This window comes from Hyposmocoma kahamanoa, unplaced genomic scaffold (assembly GCF_003589595.1).
Source record: "Hyposmocoma kahamanoa isolate Upper Pololo Valley unplaced genomic scaffold, ASM358959v1 98972, whole genome shotgun sequence".
NCBI classification, from domain to species: domain Eukaryota; kingdom Metazoa; phylum Arthropoda; class Insecta; order Lepidoptera; family Cosmopterigidae; genus Hyposmocoma; species Hyposmocoma kahamanoa.
In genome coordinates this window covers 782,894-801,148 of record NW_020655740.1, presented here as the reverse complement: position 1 = coordinate 801,148, position 18,255 = coordinate 782,894, and the positions used below count along the sequence as shown (strand labels likewise).

At 37.0% G+C, this 18,255-nt stretch overlaps 1 protein-coding gene across 1 annotated transcript in view; it reads right to left on the bottom strand.

Moving 5' to 3' along the window:
• LOC113238973 (inverted formin-2) overlaps positions 1 to 18,255 on the bottom strand; it is a 119,118-nt gene that overhangs the window by 92,782 nt on the left and 8,081 nt on the right. The window contains exon 2 of the mRNA XM_026475842.1: positions 7,590 to 7,723. The gene's annotated coding sequence lies outside the window, so the exon portion shown is untranslated. The remainder of the gene's footprint in view (positions 1 to 7,589; positions 7,724 to 18,255) is intronic.

Here is an 18,255-nt window from a genome sequence, read left to right as displayed (position 1 = left end):
ATTACAATTCTTCTTCTTTGACTTCTTCTCCGATCGGAGGTTGGATAACATCTCGGCAATTATGACTTTAGAGGCTGCGGCCGGAGTACTACCACAAGGTAGTGTTGGTACAAACCAGCACTTAGTTTTCCAACGATTTTGCATTAGATAAGCTGGAGTAATTTGTACTTATTGTTCCTTACGATGTGGCCGAAGTAGGAAATCTTCCGGCTTTTAATAATGTCATAAGTTCCACCTTTTTAGGTCACGCCACACGCCATCATATTCTCAAGATATTACTATAAAAGTAAGAACACTTATGTAACTGCTATTATGTATCACATGTTGCTTGAGAAAAGGCTTTTTCTTGAGAAATTGCTCATAGAATACAACCGCTGATTATAATAATACAAAATTATCCAAGTTTACAGTTTATCGTGAGGATTTCAGCAGTACCTATGTAAGTACATTTATTCTAAAAATTTTAAGGGAAAAAGTCAAGATAAAATTATATAAATAAAATATGATTGTAACTTTTCATCGAAAAAAAAGGCGACCTGAAATGTTTGCCAATCCCCTTTTTTCGATTTCCATGGGATCACCAGATTCTGACTGTTTCTTGGTGACAATGGTACTGTTATGGACGCCTTTGTACATTTTATACTTTCTTTTCAGGTTGACATAGTGATGATGATTTGTTGATTACATGTATTGTGTCTATATTGAAAAATATAATATTATATCGATATAAAAACCTAATAAACGTGTGTAATTATTAGTATTCGATAATAAAATATAGAATTATAGATAACAGATTCGCGTTAGAATTTTCGCTATGTTGCCGCTCTGACCACGTAACGTAATAGTACGAGAAAGTGATGGGTAACCCTGCCATTTCACGCACACATTTGCGCGTGTGCAGATAGCGCCTTGCTGTATGTAGTAGTAGTAGGTAAATAATTTTCGACCGTTGTATGGAGTGTCCGGGGTGTACCTGCGTTGCAGAACAACGTTTAACAAGTTGTCAGTCAGCAGAAGCAGGAATGTATGTTCGTTTGGCGAGATATTAAACAATGATGTAATGGCATCGGTATCGCGGCGCGCATTTGAAGTGCCTGGAATTCAATGGAAGGAAACCGAATCATCCGAATCAGCGGTAGTAGTCTAGACGAAAAACTTTGCTCGTCAATCGAGAGATGTGCTTGTAATTTCTAAAGAACCCTCTCCATAGAGGAGAAGACTTGTGCCCAGTAGTCTGACGTGGTTCACAATGATGATGAGTACGACAATTTGTGGGGAGAGGTACAACATACGTGCTGAGATTGTTTACTACATCAGATTATCAAAAATACCAAACAACTCAAGTTCAATGACACGCCAAAAATATTTCCTATAAAAGGATAACGAACGAATAATTCTCAAGTGGGACCAAAACAAATGCAACCATCTCTGTCTCACAGCCTTACTAACTAATTGTTATCTCTTTTCGGCTGTGAAGCCGACATTAACAGGTACTAGTAAAAATATCCACAATCCTGTAATCCCTTTTATAGGAAACAGAAGACGCGTTTCGTAGGTCAGGGATTAAAATCTATTTGAAGCGGGCACCGTTTGTAATTCCGATCATTCACTCTAAGACTAACTGGTTGGTGCTCGTTTAATAATAATAAATGTTTATTTGCTTTTATACAACTTTTTGCATTACTTGCGTTGCGGTTTTTGCTGGTGAAATTACAGGCACATGGGACTGGCAACTTATGTGTCAGGGTAAGGGGGCAGTGGCAGTGCTCCTAAGATCTTTACTATTTAAAGCGCTGCAACTGTTGTGGACAAGCGTGTCGCTTACCCCACCAGGCGTACGGCTTGTTGGTCCCCTCACTTGGTGTGATAAAAAAAACTGTAGGTTTACAAGATAATGAATTCTGAGGAGGTTAGCTGCGCGCGCACGTGACATTTTTCAAACAATTTGATCAGTAAAAAAGGCCGATCTATCGTTATTTTTATTTGTTCCGAGGTCCTTATCCACCTCGGAGCCATGAAGGTACCGCAAGAGAAAAGTAGATGTTTTTCATTTCATTTTTCTAAACTTTATTTTCTCGGTTTCGAGTTTTTGTCACAAGCGCCCTTTAACCAACGGCGGCAGAATTATAAGGCTAAAATAAATAGATTAGGCCAAGGTAAAATCATCATCATCATCATCATCGTCAACCCATTTATACGTCCCAGTGTTGGCTCCTCTCAGGCGAGGGTTTTTAGACCGCGATCAGACACGATGGCGAATATTTTCCTTAATTCCGTAAAGCTCATGATACATTTCAAATTCAATGCTTGAGAGACGCCAGGTCACGCCATTAAGCTACCACGCGGACGGATAACATTATTATTCCCCCAAAAACCAATACACGTAAGTAAAAACAAACTAAGTTTAAAAAAAAGTGAGCAAAATGTATCAAATCTTGTTCGTCTTCAACAACATCGCACCCCGTAATCTTAGTTGCACCATAATATTGTAATTAAGCTCTTTCGACCAGAATAGAAAGGTGTACCTTAGGTCGCTCAAATCTCGGCAATTGATATATGCAAGGATCACAGTAAACAGCTAATGTGACCGTAAATAGTGCAGTCGGAAAATTTCCCCGAGGCAAGTTTTCTCCCGACAAAAACCGCTGATATTTACCCGAATGATTGACAGATGCGGCGTTCATGCTCACAAATCAGTGAAAAGCAAACCGAACCAGTTCCCGGGTATAGAGCCTGCCATCGCTAATAGAAACCTAATCAGTGTCTGTAGACGTCGGACTTGTTCGATGTAACGTATAGTTTTTATTTAACGTAATTTGTTTCCTTATTTCTGTCAATTCTACATGTCGTCCTTGACGCTTGGCGCACTCCGGTTATTTCCTTTAAAATGATAAAACACAACTGTAGTACCCATGTAAATAGTGCTGTGGACGAGTTCTTAGGGTTTCGCGATTGGATGTGAAACTACTTTTCCGGATCCAACCCAGCAGTGAAATTGAACTTGATCAAGGCCACGAATACTTGTTTCTTTTTTAAGAATACTATATATTATTTCATTTTCAGTGCTATGGTCATTAATAAAAGTAAAATAAGACGGGTCACGACAATTTCCAAAAAACTGTTGCAGCCATTGAAGATCATTTGCCTACAGACCATTATTTTGTACTTAAATTAACCTTTGCCAAAGTACCAAAATGTGTCTGAGAGGTCATACATATATACATACGCATTTTAATTGAAGGCGCCATTCGTGTGCAGGGCCATAGGGCTTGTTGTTAGCCAGCCTCAAATGTTTGTCAGTGTCAGCCCACCAGTTGTATGTAAACGCATGAGTATGCTGCTCGTGCTAGAAGAACGCTTGGCTCTGAGTCACGCTGCCCACCCACAAGGACTTTAAAAATAATAAAGCCTTAATTGGGTTTACTTGGAAATTTCGTCAGATTAACTCATGGGACGTGACTGACCATAAATAAATAGAAACTTTTGTGTCTCAAATTATAAATAGAATATAACTTGATGATTTGAACTAAGATAGCGTAGTGGGAAAACAGCTACGTCTCAATTGACAGGGCGAACGTTCGAATTCCTGAGGCAAGTGTAATACCTAAATACTTTTAGTACTAAATACTTCTGTCTGCCGAAGTTGATATTTATCGTACACTTATTTTTGTATTGTAAAATAATTAACAATCTGTATGAGTGATGTTTGAAATGAACACGACGACTCTACAGGACAAGGTCAAGCTGGTTACGATTGTCGCACTGTGTCAGAAGGAGAAGTAAGAAGAAATTAAAATGAAAACCATTTTCAGGTCATTCACTTACACTATTTAAGTGTATCTATGTGTAGGTGTACTGTTTTAATCCATACATCCGGCTCTACTGAATCGGATATGTCGCGTTAGTCACTTATATCGCCGACCATACCATACTGAACTATCTGAATTCTCAAAACGCAATTTTCCTCAAACAATTGAAGAACGCTGACGTCACTACACTACTCATTACTCGATTAGGTCAAGGGTATTATGAACTGCCTACGTATACAATGCTCTACATACTCGTGAGCTTCGCTTGGACTAAAGAAATAAATAAGTAGAAGTCATTTTTACAAATTTGGATTATTTTTTCGTGTAAGAGAAACAGAAGTAACTGTTTGCAAAAGATGCATAAGTAATAAGCAAATAAAACAATGCAATGAGTGATAAATTTGCCTGACGGAATAAAAACCGATATATGATGTCAAGTAAATCGTCGCGAGCAGTTTCTACAAATAGCAAATACGTAGAGAGGGGAGCGTGCACTGCGCAGACGCACGCATAAGGTCGTCGCGATAGCATTGACCCGTTTCGCCTTATAAAGCCTCCGTTGCGAAAAGCCACCTTAACATTCCCGGGCCCATCTGTTAGGCCGCGACGAAGGCTACAGCCTACTTGCCCCAACCATGTACCCGGCAGATGATGCCGGTGTTGAAGGTCTCGACGACCGAACTCGGAAGTTAGTTCCGACGCCTCAAACATGTGTAAAAAAGTACTGCTGAGACCAGACTGCAACATATGATAAAGTGTTCTTTAAAAATATTCTAAAGATCAAAAAGGAGTCTCAAGTAAACCATATTAAATTAACCCTGACCAAGTAAATAAAACAAATTTCTACTTGATCTAAGGTGGCGAAGTGTGACAAAGTAATCAAACTGCTAAACCATCATTTACGTATAGCAACAGCTGAACAGATTTATAATATTTGGTGGATAGTTTACGGCATGGACTATCACGTATGTCGCTTGCAACTTGCAACAGCTGGTAGGTAGTTATCACGTGGCCATTACATACGTTAGAGCAAATAATTATGTGAATAAAGTAACTGAAAGTACAATGTGCTCCATCTAAATTAACGTTGTACACTTTTATGAGTTCAGATAGCCAAAAATCATTGAGATGCATTGTCGGTTCCGGCAGCGCTATCGAGAGCAAGGCCAGCCACATTGCAACCTGCGTCATTTATACTGAGGCCTTTACTTGATTTCTCTATACTGATAAAAGCCTTAACTTTCTTAGTCAGAGGAATCCTCCTAATCAACATGATCGTTGTCAACCCGTTATACGTCCCTAAGACGACAGAAATGTTGACAGAAATATGACAGACTGAGGAATTGCATAAAATAACAAATATACAAATACGGTAAACCGATCGGGGACTGGAAGTACTGTTGAGTCTTGTTGGCCGCACATATCATAAAAGAACAGCGTACAAAATTCAGTTTGCTCAACTTACAGTCATGGTATCCATGGGATGGACAACAATATTCGTATTTTTATGATACGAACAAGTAGTGTGCGTAGTGGTAACCGACACACCCATTCATAGAAGTTGCAGTGCTGTTCAGAGATTCAAACCGTAAAGATCTAATTGGCACTGCTACTGCGCCCGTTACCCTGATAAATAATTTAACAAGTCCCGCGTGCCTGTAATTTCACCAGCACTCTTTCTTTCCATCCTCGCATCTCAGTAAGGTGGCAGTTCTTCCTTGGACTTTTTCACAACTCTACTCAAAAAAATCCGCTTGTGTGTGTGATTTCAATCTAAGAAATTGGATTGAAATTAAACAAGTATTCTAACAAGATATTATCAGTGCGGACCAACCGACCGAGAGTGAAAACTAATAAATCAATTAGCCGCCGTCATCGGAGAATTTGTCCACACATTAAATTGCATGCAAAATTGTTTTTGCCACATATCTGAAGAACAAGAAACGAGCGACTCGCGGTTGTTTCATTAGTTTATTAACTTCAAAACTTACCTGTCTGTATGTGATCCCTGTAATGAGGTCCCTTAATGTACAGTTAGGTGACAGAAGGAAGAATACTGTAATTGATCCACATATGAAAGGGGAATGGCGAAAGATGTATATAGAGCCAACGTGGAAGATTACTTTTGAAAACTGCAGGAAAGACGTTTACAAATTAAATCGGAAACGTTATTAAACGGTAGTGTGTAGTAAGGACGACGACAAGGCTTCTATGTAAAGAGTAATTAAAAATTAATTAACTTAAGAATGTAAGTGAATGGCGTTTCTTGCGAACCTCTGATATCAGAGGTGCGCCAGGAACGCGCAAAGTGACGATCGATTGTCCCTGTTCACTTGTGACTGTAATATGTGTCATGCATGTATGTCTGACTTTTTTCCATATATACATTGACTTACAAATAAATGGACGACGGGTCTAATACAAAAACCACGAAAAAAATGTCCCAAGTCAACCTATTTAAACGTAGTGACATGTAAAGGAATATGAAAAAGCTAAAACGTGAATTTAAATTGTAATGTCATCGCAGTACTGTCTAATTTTGCTTGCTTCTTCTTTGCTAAGATATTTTAGTAGCAGTTCCTCCAGGGGAGAATTGCTGCCTTACCTATTTCTGCCGCCAAGCAGTAATGTGAGCATTACTGCGTTCCGGTTTTGAATGGTAAGGATACTGGTAAAATTACAGGCACATAGGACTTTGGAACTTGTGTCTCAGGGTGATGGGCGCAGAGGTAGTGCACCTCAGATCTTTGCGATTTAAAGCTCTGAGTGGCACTGGAACTGTTATGGACAGGCGTGTCGTTTACCATCAGGCGCGCAACTTGTTCGTCCCGTCATTCGGCAATATAAAAAAATATCGACATTGTCGATTAGGGTCGTGTACATCGACAAATTGTTCCCCTAAAGGCAGTTCCGGTCTCGTTACTATTTGTGTCATTAAAACTGAACGTATCTGGTGCGCTGGATTGAGCTAATCAGAGAAAATATCTTGCATCTTTTTAAATTTCTTGCTCGCCCCTTTGCTCTACTATTTAGAGAATCACCACACTTATTGACGCGATATCGACTTAACCCGGTCAGAAAATGCCTTATGTCAAACATGTTTCGCTCCCGCACGAATCGCAGACGAGAAATGCACGACTTCATTTTCGCTATTATTACATGGACATACAAATGCGATTCCATGTCGATAAGTGTAGCGATTCCCTTGAGAGCGTCGTGGCCCGCTGCCTGCTTATGTCTAGACTGTCGCGCATCGTCAAGGCGCTAAGTGACAGCAATTGTGCAATTTCCATCAGTCACTGTTGGTAATTGATTGGAAACAGCTTGACAGATCGCAAATTAATGTATATACAGCGACTGTAGGTGTCGAGATCCCAGTTATTGATATGATAGTTGTTACATACGCCGTGACAGGTTCTTATTACGAGATACCTACGGGTACCTGCTGTGACGCCTTAGTGCAATTCTCAAAGGCTTACAGACTGTAAGGTGGTTCAAACTAAGCAATACAGCAGAAGTAGCTTCTGGAGATCAATTCCCTCGGCAAGTCTACCACGCTATAAAATATACGCGTGGGCGATAATATTGACAAATTGCGCTTTATTGTCCAGCGATGCGTTTAAACGCTAATTAATCCGCCTTTCGGCACAAAGAGGCCGCACAACATGCTTTGAACTTTGAACAAAAAGTTGTAATCATAACGATGAAAACTTTAGTGCTGTCAGGAGTTCGAATATTATAAATATATTGGACGATTAAAATTATAAAAAGAAGGCTCACCAAATGTTCAGCAATCAGTAATGAGCGTAAGTGTAGAGCTGAGGTAACATGGCCACTCACGCACTGTTAGTTTGTTATATTCACATTTTTAGAGTCGCTTCGTCCTGTCGACACTGAGTATCAGTTACATCAACCTGAAACAAAATATATACAATTACACATCGTTATTACACAAAGATACCATTGGGATTAGGTTAGTTGTATCTTCCAAGTCCAATCAGATCTCCACGAGACATATCTTGTGAAAACCTAAAAACAATAACAAAATATACATACTTAATAAAAGTATAACTCTTTTTTCAAGTAGGTTAATAAAAATATAACGCTAACAAATAGTTGCCAAAGTCAAAAAGCTAAGGAGGTAGGCGCTGGCGCTCAAGGTTGCGCGTGGGAAGCGCCGGCGCACTTTGTCGCTGAGGTTTGCTCTGCGACCAACGACGCCACACGATATTTAGCTTGCGAGTCAGGCTGGACAATTTGCGACTTAGTTATTGCTGCTTGGAAGTACAGTGATAATGATATAGGAAAAATATATAGGACAGATAAGAAATTGTTCGTCAAAACCGTTAAAAACAACACGTAGGTAAATAGGATATAGAACTGCCAAGACTAAAAATCTTTCACATCCGAGACGAAACTACATATTTAGTAGCAGTAGAATTTCTTGTGAAAGAGTCCGTCCAGGGAAGTACTGCCACTGCCTTTTGGTATCATAAAAGAAGAGTCTTGTATAATTGAACAAAATTAGATTGAAGTGTCGCTTTTGTTACTTCAAAAGCAATATAGAATTACTTTTTTTTATAATGTGAACTAACGAAATTAACGCTAGGGTGAAACTTGGAATTGGATTTTCATAGTTCACTTCACTTTTTATTTTTATGGCTCCTTAAGTTCATTTCACATAGCATGGGTACGATGACGTTTAAGGTTTGAAGTTTCTAGAGATGTAGTGATGTAAAAACGAATGAAAAAAAAACCAATTTAAATATCTTATCGAGATAATTTGTAACGAGGAGAGAATCGATTTAGAGACAATAATTTAAGAACAAATAATAAACGAAATGAAAAGAATTCGATTGTTATATTATTAAGTTACTAAAAACTACACAACAAATAAAAAATCAACAACAACGTTTGGTTGTTACCAAACGAAATTCGTATTGATTCGAGATACACAATAACCGATTCGATTTATCGATTCTGTGGTGTAAATCTGTATGGACAAATATTCCGTTTTACGCGTCAAGTAATTGGTGAAACTTATTGTTATCCTTATTTTAGATACACTTAATATAATCTAATTTTTTACTTAAAATTACAACTGCAATAAATATTCTTTTTTTTGGTGCATTGTAACAAATTTCAATTTCTTTTTGTAACCTAGTTAAGAGATTATTTAAAAATGGTACTTATGCTTGCTACGTCAAAATTGGAAATGTCACAGTAACCATCCCATCGTCGGGAATAATGCTAATCCGTATATGTAGTATTGGCAAAAAACACCAAACCAAATTTCACAGGAGAGGGACTTCTTTCTTTCTTTCTTCTTTGCTTTCATTCTTGCACAGTAAGCATTAATTTATATGTTGTCTACGGACTGATAACAATAGATTCCCGTAAATCGCGCTAATTTGGTTGCCACGACATTTACGTGGAATTGATTTGGCTCCTAAATTATCGAAATAGAGACTCATAATCAAATGCTAGTTACGCGTAATTTCACGATCCCCGACGCTATGTGAAATGGACCATAGCGCCCAGAGCGCCAACCGCCGCCGCTGGGCCAACCAAATCATCAAAAATTTAAAATGCGACATTAAAAAATTCCCACTGCAACACCAATTCATCAATTAGATCCACCGGTTAATTTGTCCAGCTATAAATAACGTCTGATGACCCTGCTTAGTATGCTAACGAAGGGAATCCACTCGGTTTCACTTTACAACAGAGAAATAACTTTCTTTGTGCCGGAGTTGAAGCGAGGGTCAGATTATGGTGGACTTATTTCATGTCTTAGTAATAACCAAAGCACAAGACGAGTTCTTAAGTTTTCGCTCTTGTTACACATAGAAAATAAAACTATTTTTTCGGATCTAAATTGCGTACGTTTGTTTTTTCAAACAAACCAACGTTTCGGGTCCTTTGTAGGTCCCATGGCCACAGGTGACTGAGACCATTATCATGTCACAAAGCTTTTGCACCTGAAAACTTTCTAAACTAAGGTCAGCTGAAGACATTGTTACTTATTAATAAGGGTGCCTGTTGTACATTAACGTAGCCATTATTGTTCATACATTATATTGTTCCTTATAATTATCATTGTTTAATTTATGGACTAACAAAGAATTATGATTCAATTTCTATAAATACTCCCAACTCAACACAGTCCTTGTTGTTGTGTCCCTTGCGTCCTAATTAATACGGGTACGAGGGAAACCACGGAAGAATATGTGGTCGGTGAGGGAAACCTATATGGGATCGCGCAGTCATAGTGGCAACGTACTATTCAAAGTCAATATCGACGAACAAGTCTTGCGCCTGGTTGGAAGCGACACGTCTATCCATAACATTTGCAGTGCCACTCAGAACTTTAAATGCAAAGATCTTAGGGGCATTGCCGCTGCGTACGTCACCATGAGACATAAGTTGACAAGTCCTATGTGCCTGTAATCTCACCAGCACCCGTACCCTTCAAAACCGGAACACAGTAATGCTGACATTACTGCTTTACGGCAAAAACAGGTAAGGTTAGGCACTTCCCTGGACGAACTCTTTCACATGGAGCTCTACTAACAATCGGCAAGTACCTTACATCGATTGGCAAAGCCTTTTATAAGGATGGCAAGCATTATAGTGTATACCATCGATACTGTAAGGAGAACAAAATCGCACGCCTTTCCGTGTCGCAACCAAACGAAAATGTTTAATATAAATAATTATCAATTGTTATCTGGTATATTTATGTAACCATATATACATATGTACTTTATGTTAATAAATATGATACAGGATATCTGTTGATTTTTTAAATGGCGGTGTACGCATGAAATAGAATTTATAGACGATCGAATATCGAATCTATCTATTCTTATTCTAATCTTCTAATCTATCGAATCTATAGTGATGGCGTTCGATGGGGAGGGACATATTTAGCAGAAGATTTTTTCGGATAACTAAAATCGAGACCCGTAACTATTTAGAAAAAGGTTTCCGTAGGCGTTTAGGCGGACAAAACATAAAGATCAAATTCTTTGTTAAGTCAAAATTATAGACAAAAATAATTTGCGAAACTTACATTTTTATAGCGCGCACATGAAAAACAAAGGGAGCTTAATGTAATTTCAGATAGAGAGGACCGGATTTTGTTACTACCGTTGTTAAATCTCCACAAGTAGGTAATCATAATAAAAAAAAAACTGTTGGTTTAGTAGATTTTTAATACTGTTTAATTGACTAAGTCACAAAATCGCAAAATTTTCGATGTTGAGACTCCCGGAATGACAGCCCTAGTGTAAAAAGATTCTACTCACAAATTTCTGAGTTAAACAACTTACGCGTACCTACATGGATAAAGGCACGTATCCCTTTACGCTATTTATTTATTCTTAAACGACATTTCAGATACAAATTCCACCCTTCACCACGTTTCAACTAAAAACAAAATAATATAAACCCTATTAAGTAGCTCTTGTCTACCGATTTTAATGAATGAATATATCGAAAAGCAATACAATAATTTACTTCTTCATTTAGTGTTACTCCACTCTATTTACTCGGCAGCGAAACAGAATTTCTCATAACGAAATGTGAAGTGCATAGTTAGTAGCTTAATGAACGTTGTGTCATTGTGTAACATACATATCTTACATACGTTTTTTGGTTCGTATCTGCTATGTACGTTACAAAATACATCATGCTATGATTACAAAAATTCGGTTACATTTCGTTCTGCGGCAATATAAATTGGGTCTTACATTGTGTCAAAGTATAGAGGAGAGAAAGTAATTGTAAATAAATATAGAATTTCTTTATGAAAAATGGTGACAGACTTATGTCTAAAAGTTACAATTATTATTCCTCGTGCTAATGTTATAATTAACACAAGGTATAATAATTAAAACTTTTTATTTATTCTGAAAGTGCGTGGTATTCATTGACTTACAAATAAATAGATGACGGGTCTAATACAAAAACCACGAAAAAAATGTCCCAAGTCAACCTATTCGAAATTTAAATTGTAATGTCATCGCAGTATCGCGCTGTCAGTCGAACAAATGAAGACTAAAGCGGAGTGTCGCGCTCTGTATACGATTTTAGCGCCTTACAAGTGCGGACACTTTTTAGCGCGGACCCGACGTCCATATAATTGTAAGTCAATGGTGGTATTACATCCATTTGATACAGGTGGAATATTTTCTTCAAACTTAAATGTAAAAGTAACATCAAAATCAGTTCACAAGTAATAGCGTAACACAAAGATAAAAAAAATACAATCGAATTGAGAAGCTCCGCCTTTTTTTGAAGTCGATTAAAAACAAACCAACTGCTCTTGACAGTCGTCTTCATACAGTTTCAAATTCATTCAAGGGATAATTATGTATACGCTCTATAAGTAACAAGCTGTATATAAGAGGTTGTTATACAGCTTCTGTGTACTTGGATGACATAAATACGTGGTAGTGACACGTCTAGCTCTTGCAGGTGTTCTCGATCTAATCTAATCTATGTTTAAATTACATAGTGTAATGATAAATGTATTCAAATGTGTATTCACAAAGAGTATCCCCTAGAGGTTCATGCTCATTCGTCTCAGACGTACTACGTCTAATGACATACGGCATTTTTCTTTGGTGTAATGCAGCCGATATCAATAGAATCTTTGTCCTGCAGAAACGTGCAGTTAGGGCAATTTACAATCTGAGCCCCAGAGTATCTTTGACAGATAAGTTTAAGGAAATTAACATTCTTACACTAGCCTCACAATACATTTATGAAAATATAATTTATGTTAAAAGGAATAGTAATTTATTTATGAAAAATAGTGACAGACATAACATTAACACGAGGAATAGAAATAAACTAGCTTTTCTTGATAGTCGTCTTCACAAAGTCAGAAAATCATTTAAGTGTACGCTTTTATAACAAGATTCCGATTGATATACAAAATTCACGAGATTTAAAACTATAGTGAAACAAAAACTTTATACTAAAGGTTATTATACAACTTCTGCGTACTTGGATGACAAAAATCCGTGGCAGTAACCCGTTTATCTGATGGAGGTAGTCTCGATCTCTGACGTTTGAAAACAAACAAAAATATTGTAAATGTGTACAGATGTTATTTAAAAACAGCAACCCCTAGAGTTTCTTGCTCATTCTTCTCAGGGGAATCTGCCTTACGAATGAGCGATAAAGTTTAACCAACGTGACGACTTCAAGTGTAATAATGCTTACCTATGAAATAAAGATTTAACTGCCTCCGTGGCCGAACGGTTACCATGCCGGACTGCCACGCAGAGGTCCCAGGTTCGATTCCCGAGCCGGAAGAAATGTTTGTATGGCTTACATTTATTTCTCTACCATCAGGCGCACGGCTTGTTCGTCCCGTCACTAGATATAAAACATGCTCTTTAGCGAAAAACGCAACGCCAAATCGTACATTGAATAACAAGTCTACTGGTTTTGTCGAGACGAACCGGCATTCCTGCTCAGCAGTGGGCTGTGAAATTAACTAACGGAAGCCGAAAGAAAGTGTTTTATTAATTAACGCACACACTCAACATAGCCCCGCACTATGGAAACCCTATGTCGCGGGTGCCATGGACACGCACATAGAAAACCACAAACTACACTAAACTCACAAGAAAGATAAATGTTGGCCATATAAATATTTCTCCCGGCCCGGGAATCGAACCCGAGACCTCTGCGTGACTGGACTGCATGGTAACCGTTCGGCCACGGAGGCAGTAAAAGTAATTCAAAAAACCAACGTTTCGGGGACCTTTATATGTCTCATACGACTGACCGTCATTCCATTTTATAAACATTAGAAAATATCAGCTGTGTTTAACCGACTTCTAAAAAAAAGGAGGAGGTTCTCAATTCGATTGACTTTTTCGTTTTTTTTTTCATATATATGTATGTTCAGCGATAACTCCGGCCGATTATTCTTTTTCGTTGTAGTTTTTAGTATTACTTACCTGACAATAATCGTTTCGGACAAAGGTCATGTAGACTCCCTGATGCTGTAACCAGGACAGTCTGCAGTTTACCCAACTAAATGACCCAATTCCCCAATTACATAAAAGCTGTCGTGATTGATCTCTTTGTATTGGTCGATCGAGTACTTGGCTTATAGATGGTAACGTTATGGCCATTTTGAAGTGCATTGTTTTATTTGGGAGGTTATTTAACCGACTCCAAAAAATGGAGGAGGTTCTCAATTGGACTGTACTTTTTTGTATGTTACGTGGTGATTCTTTTTTTTTGTTGGAAAGAGGGTACTTCAGTATTGGTCCCATTTAAATTTGAATAAAATATTCCACCTCTAATGTTAGCAATGAAGAGGATGAATCCGAGAGACTACTTGTTCAAATTCAAATTCAAAATTCAAATTCAAAATAATCTTTATTTCATAGGTAAGCATTATTACACTTGAAATCGTCACAATGGTTAAACTCTACCGCTCATTCGTAAGGCAGATTCCCCTGAGAAGAATGAGCAAGAAACTCTAGGGGTTGCTCTTTGTAAATAACATTTACAATATTTTTTTTTTATTTGAAACATCAGAAATTGGTTACTACCACGGATTTATGTCATCCAAGTACGCAGAAGTTGTATAATAACCTTTAGTATAAAGTTTTTGTTTCACTATAGTTTTAAACCTCGTGAAAGGCAAATTTTGTACCGGACTCTTGTTATAGAAGCATACACATTGCCCCTTAAATGATTTTTTGACTTTGTGAAGACGACTATCAAGAAAAGCTAGTTTATTTCTATTCCTCGTATTAATGTTATGTCTGTCACTATTTTTCATAAATAAATTACTATTCCTTTTAACATAAATTACATTTTCATAAATGTACTGGGACGCTAGTGTAAGAATGTTAATTTCCTTAAACTTATCTCTCAAAGATACTTTGGGGCCAGATTGTAAATTGCCCTAACTGTACGTTTCTGCAGGACAAAGATTCTATTGATATCGGCGGCATTACCCCAAAGCAAAATGCCGTATGTCATTAGACTTGGTAAAGTAAAATCCGATACACGTAGCTGCGTACGTCCTTCGTTTTATAATTTCTTACTACGAAACGCGTTATGTGCCCGATTGTGGAACGATTGCGGAATGAAACGCGTGATTTATATGGGTGTCCGACGTTGATAAAGCTACCACGAAAAGCCATTTTGACAAGATTTTGACATCGTGTACCGGAGATCATAACCTCAACAAGTCATACGAAATTTGAAGCAAAGATCATCGTAATGTAATTTCACGAAATTTTTTCGTCGGTTTTTTTAATAAAAAAGTTATTATAACTAGGTATGTTTACGTAAAAGAAACAAGAATGTTAGGAGGATGACTGCTGGAGAATCAACACTAATGCCATAAATCATAGTCATAAAATTTATAAATTTGATATTTATAAAAAACAAATGTATGAATGTAATGGTATGTTACTCAAATGGCCGAAAACCCTCAATTATTAGGAAGTTGAAACACTGTACTGCATACATTAAGTCTAATGGAAGATCATCCACAAGCTCTCGCTTTAACACACCTTAGATTAAAAGTGAATAATAAAATTAAGATAATTAAAAATAAATCCTTTACCACACGGTCACATTATATTAACTTAAAATACGCGGCATTGAATTGTATATAAAACGAGCAAAACGTATGATAATAAATTTGTCACTTCATTTATGTGTATTGTAAGCGACATATTAGATATATAAATAATTTTGTCCTATTGTAATTATATTTTTGTAATATTAGAGCACTATTTATATTAAAGAGTATATTTGGTCATGAGCATTGTTTCCGTTGCTACATTGTTAGGTTGGTAGCGCCAGTAGCTTTAGTTAATGGCGCCACAATACACTATGTTGGTGGCGCCAAAAATGCAGCCCTACCAAAAAGCTCCCACCATACTGCTAACGTTTCTTAATTTGTGATACTCGAGTGCTCGACATTCTGTTTGTTGGAGTCTCAGAGGACAGTGCCTCTCATCTTGCTTTACCGTGCCATTTTATCATGCAAAGTGTATAATAGTAATGTCTTCATATCAATAAACGAAGAACACAAGGAGTTGGAATTTTATTTCTGAAACTTCCTAATAGTATGTATATATTTCTTCGTATATATATTATGTGTTTTTTGTATTTATGTGTACATTACATTATATGTGCGTCTGTGTGTGTATATATGATATAATAGTGAGAATGTGTGTACTTGTGTCTTAATTCTAAACGCCTTATACCTACTCTACAAAACTTTCTTATTAAATAACTGCTTTAAATACCTGTGACTGTTGTATATACAAATAAGATTAAGACAGATCTGTTAGATGCAGTACAGATATGGACGTAGAAGAGCGGAGTATGCTAACACAGGCATTGCTATACTTAAAAGGAGATTCCTGACCCTATTATTGTAAATCTAAAGTAGGAAAGAAATAAATTACTATTATTGTTATTATTAGAAAATAATACCAACTATATGAAACAAATTACATGTACCTGTTTGTGGAATTTTATAACTCCCCTGTTTAAGCATAAAAATGCTTAGGCTCTATTTATATTGCGACGGAACGGACTATAAGGGATTTTTGTAACGATCAATTATTGTTTACCGTACAAACTACATACGTTACACGATTGACCATAAAGTTAATTACGCTATGTACATAATTGTTACAAAAAATTAATATAAATAGAGCCTTAATTAGTAGTAAAAATAGTCGATATGTTAGCAACCCTTTATAGTGCCACTTCACATGGTTATTTGTAATTGCGTATTTGATATATTTGACAAACAATCACCACGTGACAAAGTTTTTGCCTCGTTTGCCTATTCGACAAATACAGCAAACACCAAACTGGCGTTACCACGTGCAAGTCGGTTTATCGACGCAAATCAAAGGAACAAAAGAGGCAAATACGCAAGTAAATCGTCCACACTATGACCATATTCTTTATTTTAACTCCTTATTTGGCTTCATGTGTAAACGATCATATTTGGTCACTATGTACATACATCAATCACTCAATAGCGAATAAATATAAAATGCCGCCATTAGAAACGAGGCCCGCAGTGTGGTGTACTATGGCCTGAACTCTTGGTTGTATTCGGGAATATCCTTAAAAAAGTCCATGTTAAAAGTACCAAGAATAAACAGGCACGTATAAAGAGGCTGATGCAAGTGAAAGTATGGTCTCTTCCTAGCCCAGCGGGAGAATGGTGGCGCATCCGCCCTGTGGCAGCATGTGCCCTTAGACTTTAATTTCTAAAATACATACATTTGTGAATCCTGATGAAACCTGTTCAGTCAATACAAGTTTACAACCATTAGAAACGAGTCCTCAAGTGTGGCGTACGCCTTAACCCTGGGTTGATGATAACTAAAAATAAAAATACACTCTGTGACAACTAAATAGATGTAATCGACCACCGAGTTGATTGACACGCTTGAAGCAAAATTGACACTGAATCTAATTCATAAAACTTTTCGTTGTCGAGGCTATCGTGTTGGAGTAACATACGAATAATACATTGTGATGTAAGTACTCCGGGAATATTTAAATTACTTATAAAGTTCTTAAATTTTCGCGATTGCTACACATAGGAAATGAAACTATTTTTCCGGATTTAAATCGCGTATATTTGTTTTTTTTCAAACAAACCGACGTTTCGGGCCCTGTACAGGTCCCATGGTTACGGTTGACTGAGGTGGTACAGTCTTCAACCAGTTATGTCTAATATTAATGCAAACCACCCTACTTTTTCACTATAGTTATTAATTTAATACCTTCTTTATAATTTTACAAAGAAACATTCCAATTTACGCTACATTACGTTTTAGTCATCTTCCCTGTTGAACACAGGGAATCAGGGAAGATGGTTTCTCCATACCACCAGTTTGGGAGCCAGTATTTCCTCTGGTGAAAAATCCCAAACAGACATAAGACTGCAGTACTAATTAATATGTTTTAGTTTATTCTAATTTCTATTATTAATTAATAATAAATTCAACTTAATAAAAATTCATTCAATAAAATAATTTGTAAAACTTAATGTAACGTAAATTGGAATGGTTTCTTTGTAAAATTCATAATAAGATATTTAATTAATAACTATTGTAACTATAGTGAAAAATGCATTAGTATTAGACATAACTGGTTGAAGACTGTGCCACCTCAGTCAACCGTGACCATGGGACCTGTAAAGGTCCCGAAACGTCGGTTTGTTTGAAAAAACAAATATACACGATTTAAATCCGGAAAAATAATTTCATTTCCTAATTATAAACCGGCGAATAGTCTGATCTAATCCATCTGATCTTGCGCTAGTCCAAGACTATTTAAGCATAACAAAGTTACCGCCTAATGTAATTCGTGTACTCTTTCAAAGTCATAAATAGTTGTTATTTTGCAGATGTAGCTTTAT